Genomic DNA, 5,842 nt, shown 5'->3' with positions numbered 1-5,842 from the left:
CGGCTCTCAGTCAGGAGAAAATCAAAGCTCCAACGCTCTGCTCTGCCCTTGGGTGAAATTGGAGTGACAGTGCTGAAAAGCTCATTCCTATCAAAAAGGGCTTTATTCTGAGATCAGGCCATCCTTCTATTTACTGACTGCTGCCAGGCAGCACTGAATTCTCATGAGCCCACAGCCAACCCTCCTCCCAGCAGTGGCACGCTCAAGCCAGCACAAAGCAGAGCTCCAAAAGGGACCTGACAAAACTCCCCTGAATACAGAGTCAATCTGAGGGTGTTCCCTAAGAGTTGGAAGATGTTTTCATCCGAGAAGTGTTCCCTAACTTCTCACTGTGCCTTTTCCTCCTTGGACAGGTCTCCACACTTGGCAGCAGCAGATGTCCAACAGCAGCTCCATCAGCCAGTTCCTCCTCCTGCCCTTTGCAGACACACGGGAGCTGCAGCTCCTGCACTTCTGCCTCTTCCTGGGCATCTACCTGGCTGCTTTTCTTGGAAATGGTCTCATCATCATCACCATAGCCTGTGACCACCAACTCCACACCCCCATGTAATTCTTCCTCCTCAACCTCTCTATTGTTGACCTTGGCTACATCTCCACCACTATTCCCAAATCCATGGCCAATTCCTTGTGGGACACCAGGGCCATTTCCTACACAGGATGTGTGGCTCAACTATTTTTCTTTGTATGCTTGATCTCAACAGAAGTCTGTCTTCTCACTGTCATGGCCTATGACCGCTACGTTGCCATCTGCCACCCCCTGCACTACGGGACCCTCCTGGGCAGCAGAGCTTGTGTCCACATGGCAGCAGCTGCCTGGGGCAGTGGGTTTCTCTATTCTCTGCTGCACACAGCGAACACATTTTCACTTCCCCTCTGCCATGGCAATGCCCTTGAGCAGTTCTTCTGTGAAATCCCCCAGATCCTCAAGCTCTCCTGCTCAGATGCCTACCTCAGGGAAACTGGAGTCCTTGTGGTCAGTGCCTCTTTTGCTACTCGGTGTTTTGTGTTCATTGTGGTGTCCTATGTGCAGATCTTCAGGGCTGTGCTGAGGATCCCCTCGCAGCAGGGACGGCACAAAGCCTTTTCCACCTGCCTCCCTCACCTGGCCGTGGTCTCCTTTTTCCTCAGCACTGCCTTCTTTGCCTACCTGAAGCCCCCCTTCCTCTCCTCCCTATTTCTGGACCTGGTATTGACATTTCTTTACTCTGTTGTTCCACCAGCAGCGAACCCCCTCATCTACAGCATGAGGAACCAGGAGCTCAAGGATGCTGTGTGGAAACTGAGGACTGGATGTTTCTAAGCAGCTCATCTTTGGCATATCACTGGCCATGGAACTCACATTAGGACCAGTCTGTATATAGTACGAATTTTGGTGGTCGTTTTGTCTTCTCAGTAGCCTAGATACATGTATGCACTTCTCCTTACCTCTGCTTGCTCTTTGGTCATTTCGATGCTGCTCAGCTCTCCAGTGTCTTCCGAGACTTGGAAAACTTCCCATCTTTCAGATGTCTAATAAATGATTCTCTCAGAATTTTAGTGTGTTGTTAAGTGACCTTTCTATCTATCTGAACAAAAGTTGGTTTGGAGAGAATCTCCTCTGAAAGTTGACCCCCTTCATTTGCTGCGGGATGAGCATGAGCCAGCAATGTGCTCTCCTGGCTATGAAGGCCAATGGCACCCTGGGGTGTATTAGAAGGGGTGTGTTCAGTAGGTCAAGAGAAGTCTTTCTCCTCCTTGCCCAGGTGAGAACGCACCTGGAATGTTGTGTCCAGTTCTGGGCTTCTCAGTTCAAGAAGGACAGAGAACTCCTTGAAAGAGTCCAGCATTGGCCATGCTGTGGCTCTGTGATTCTGTGATTCCTACACAGTGGAGTGATCCTAAAAGCTCCTGTTAGCATTTTCAGGCTCAACCAGTGTCCACCTCAGGAAGTGCTAAATGTGCAGGTAGGGCTGCAAAGCAGATTTGAGTGCTGAAAGATGATCCTGGCCTGAAACCTATCTAGGTAGCCCACTAGCAGCCCAAGTAACCTTAGGGATCAGGGCTTTCCTTTCCAAGGGAACAGTCCTAACAGTGCCTGTGGTCATTTATGGGCTTTCCCAGCATCCAACTTTGAACATGATAAATGTAAAGCTGCAGCCTCAAACATAATGTGTGAGGGGATAAAAATCTTCTTGGCCAGAAAACTCCCCACGTATTCCAGTAGCAACCCAGTAACTGTGGGACACAGGGCTTTCATAGACAATACAATGGTATGAAATTTGCCTGATGTCTTTTTCCAGCAATACCAGCATCCACCTTAGAAAAAGTTAAAAGTCCACCTATAACTCTCAAAGAAAAAGTTTGAGGTGTGAAAGATGTTTCTGACCTTCAACCTGCCTGGGTATCCCACTAGAAGCCCCAGTAACCTCAGGGCTCAAGGATTTCCTTAGACATGAAACTGTCTTAAAACTACCTGATGCCATTTTGGGGCTCTACCAGCATACACCTTCAAACTGCTAAACGAACAGCAAGAGATCCCTAACAAAAGTGTGAGGGATGAAAGATGTTTCCAGAATGAATCCTGCCTAGGTAGACCACTGGCAGCCCCAGTACCTTAGGGCTCAGAGTGTTCAGAGACAAAAGGAGGGTCCTAACATTGCCTGATGTCATTTCTGGCTATACCAGCGTCCACCTCTGAACCTGCTAAACGCACAGCAATACATCCCAAACTAAAGGTGTGAGGGATGAAAGATGTTCATGGTCTTACATATCCCCAGGTATCCCACTAGCAGCCCCAGGAACATGGGGGTCAGGGCTTTTGTAGCCATGGGAGTGGATGTAACTCTGCCCAACATAATTTTCCAGCTTTAACAGTGACCACCTTCAATACTGCTCAATGTCCAGCACCAGCTCCATGGCAAAAGGTGCGAGGGGGGAAAAAGGTTTTGGCCTGAGACCTCCTCAGGTATCCCACTAACAGCCCCATTAACCTTGGGGCTCAGGGCATTCCTAGCCATGGGAACAGTCCTGACAATGTCGTTTTCGGTCTCTACCATCATCCACTCTTGAACGTGCTGAACAACCAGCAATAGAGTCCCAGGTTCTATAGCACCTATTGCTGTCCTTTTGTAAGTTAGTGAGCCATCTGCAAGCACATGTGAACCATTAGTGAAATGGAGCTTCCCTTCAAAGAGACTTTGAAAAACTCTGGGATTTGATGAACAAGAACATCAAGAAGATTTCCAACCAGAACAGATCTCCTCCTCCTGACCATATTTTCTCTGGACTGGAATTAATTCTCATGTTGGTGGCCCCCATAGTTCTGTGCTTTGGATTTGTAATCAAAAAATTCTAAATAAAGGTGTTTGTTCCTTGCTGAGCAGGGCTGGCACAGCATCAAGGGCTTTTTCTAATTCTGCTCCAGAAATGAGTCAACTGGGAGTGCACAAGTGCCTGGAAGGGGACAGAACAGGCCCAGCTGACCATAACTGACCAAGGGGATTATCCATACTGTATGGAGTAAACCCACTGTTGTGGTGCACAAAGGTGGCCTGGTTTTGGGAGGAAACAGTTGATTTTCTTTCTAGCAGCCCGCGTGAAGCCACGTGTGGGTATCAGGATGAGAGCAGTGCTGATAACAGGGAGGCTTTAGTTGTGTCCAAGCAATCAAAGGCTTTTCTGTTGTTCATACTCCACTACTAATGAGACAGCAGGGGGTACCCAGGGAGCTGGGAGGGGACACAGCCAGGACAGGTGACCCAAACTGCCCAAGAAGTGTATTCTATTCAAATTACCCCATGATCAGCATAAAGGGAGTCTGGTGGGGGCAGGAGAACTCAGCTCCAGGACACACGTGCTTTCGGGATGGCTGTGAGCTGTGTGGCCAGAGCTGTGGGGTTCGGTCAGAAACTACATTGTGGATCACCAGTTGTGTGTATTTTGCTACAAAGTCCTATTGTTGTTGTTGTTTCTCTCTCTGCTGTCCCAGTAAACTGTCTGTATCCCAGCCCGTGAGGTTTAGAGTTTTTTGGTTTCCTTTTCCCTCCCCCACTCCCCCAATCTCCCCCTACACACACCCCCTCTTAGAGAGAGACTGGCTGCGTGGTGCTCGGCTCTTGTTGGGGTGAAACCATGACAAAAGGTGCCAGCACAACACCCACACATCAAGTCAGCTCAGACATGACAGGTGGAGAACCGGCTACCAGGAGAAGAACTTGGGCAATGCAGGGGCTGCCATAGCAGTCAGAGGTGCTGAACAGGAATCTGGCCATGAGCACATTGGGCTGCACTGGGAGGACTGTGGCAATGCAGACAATGACACCTATTGTCCATTTGGACTCAGCACCATTAAAGCCCTCTCTGGAGCAGTCAGTCCCAGTGTGGGGCTCCCCAGTCTGGAGGAATGAGGAGGAACTGTCATGTGGTCAGAGAAAGTCTGCCAAGATATGGTTAGGGATCGTGTGTGGAGAGGCTGAGGGACAAAGGCTTCTTTAGCCTGGGGAACGGTGGCTGAGAGAAGCCTTTTTGGTACGTGGAAAGAACATAAGAAAGGAAATCCATGTGAAACTGCGGCTTTGAAAATCAGAGTGGACATGAGGATAAAGAAATGTCCTTCTGAGGGTAATGCTGTGGTGCAGGAAGTCACTGGGAGGAAGTGTGGATGAGCTGGTGGCTTTGTGTTTGTGGGAACAGCTGGTGAGGACGGAGAGACAGCAGTACAGGCAGGGACATGGTGGGGTGCAGACAATGTGGAGAAGGTCATTGGGTGCCTGCAGCCTGCGGGGGAACATGCACAGCCGTGGGGTAGTGTGGGATGGGCTGTGGTGCAGATGGCCAAGGGTGCCAGCCAGGCTGAAAGGGCCTGATAGAAATGAGGTCTTTGCCCCCTTGGCTGTTGCTGCTGGCCCTGCCACAGAGGCTTCAGGGAAGACCCATTATCATCATGGCCATGGAGCATGGCTGACTCCTTGCATGCACCCCAGGCGATGCCATCATGTCTGATACACCTGTCCTTCCCCTTGTGTTGCCTCCCCACATCCCAAGGAGACACAGGTGAGGGTCAGGATCTGCCTTCCCCAGATACTTACACCGTGAGAAATGGGACAAGGGCCATTGATGCTCACGTAAACCAATAGTAATCTCCCCTTGCAGCCACCTGGGGGGCCCGTGGAAGAAACCCAGCAACGGGAACCAGCAGCGCTGAAATCAGCCAGTGACTCGGTCAAGGGTGAGATACACTCACATAGCTTGAATGTATTCGTAAAGAGCAAGGTCTGAGGATTAATTGGGTTATGGCCCTGATACAGGAACCAGAGGCAGAAAAGAGCAAGTTGTGCTAGGGGTGCAGGGGAAAGAATGGCTCTGAAGCTGGGCGTGTAAGGTGTTTCTAACACTGGGTTGCTGATCTCTCGTGAGGTGAATGATTAATAAACAACCTGGTCTGAAGATAGCGGCATGTTGAGAATTGGTGGCATGTTTAGTCCAGGACCATGAATGTCTTGGCCTGGACCATGGATTTGTTGTGGGTGGGAATATCCGTATTCTTGGTTGGAGTTGTGTAAAAGTCAGGTTTCTGTGTCTTTAGTACAAAGAGTGTTTCCCTCTCCTTATTTCATTCACTCAGAATTACTTTAAAGTAGGATGTACATAGATAGTAGTTGGAGCTTATACATATGATGGGCTAGAACATGCATATATTGTCCTAATACATGAATTGTAATGTAATTAGGGCATGACTATTATGCACATGATTACACAGGACGATTCTGTGCTCATGGCAGGGGTAGGGGGGGCCTTAGGTCTGAAGAATTTGAGTTTAAAAAAAAAGGAAAAAACCAAGCTACAGTAAAATGAGTGCCTAGTT

At 49.2% G+C, this 5,842-nt stretch overlaps 1 pseudogene across 1 annotated transcript; it reads left to right on the top strand.

Moving 5' to 3' along the window:
- Positions 1 to 376: 376 nt before the first annotated feature.
- LOC311202435 (olfactory receptor 14J1-like) lies at positions 377 to 1,300 on the top strand (annotated as a pseudogene). Its single transcript has one exon. The product of its transcript is annotated as an olfactory receptor 14J1-like (transcript).
- Positions 1,301 to 5,842: the final 4,542 nt, after the last annotated feature.

The sequence above is a fragment of the Gallinula chloropus genome (assembly GCF_964237585.1).
Source record: "Gallinula chloropus genome assembly, chromosome: 30".
In the NCBI taxonomy this organism is placed as follows: Eukaryota; Metazoa; Chordata; class Aves; order Gruiformes; family Rallidae; genus Gallinula; species Gallinula chloropus.
Note: the sequence above shows the minus strand (reverse complement) of the source record. Positions and strands in the feature narration are given on the sequence as shown.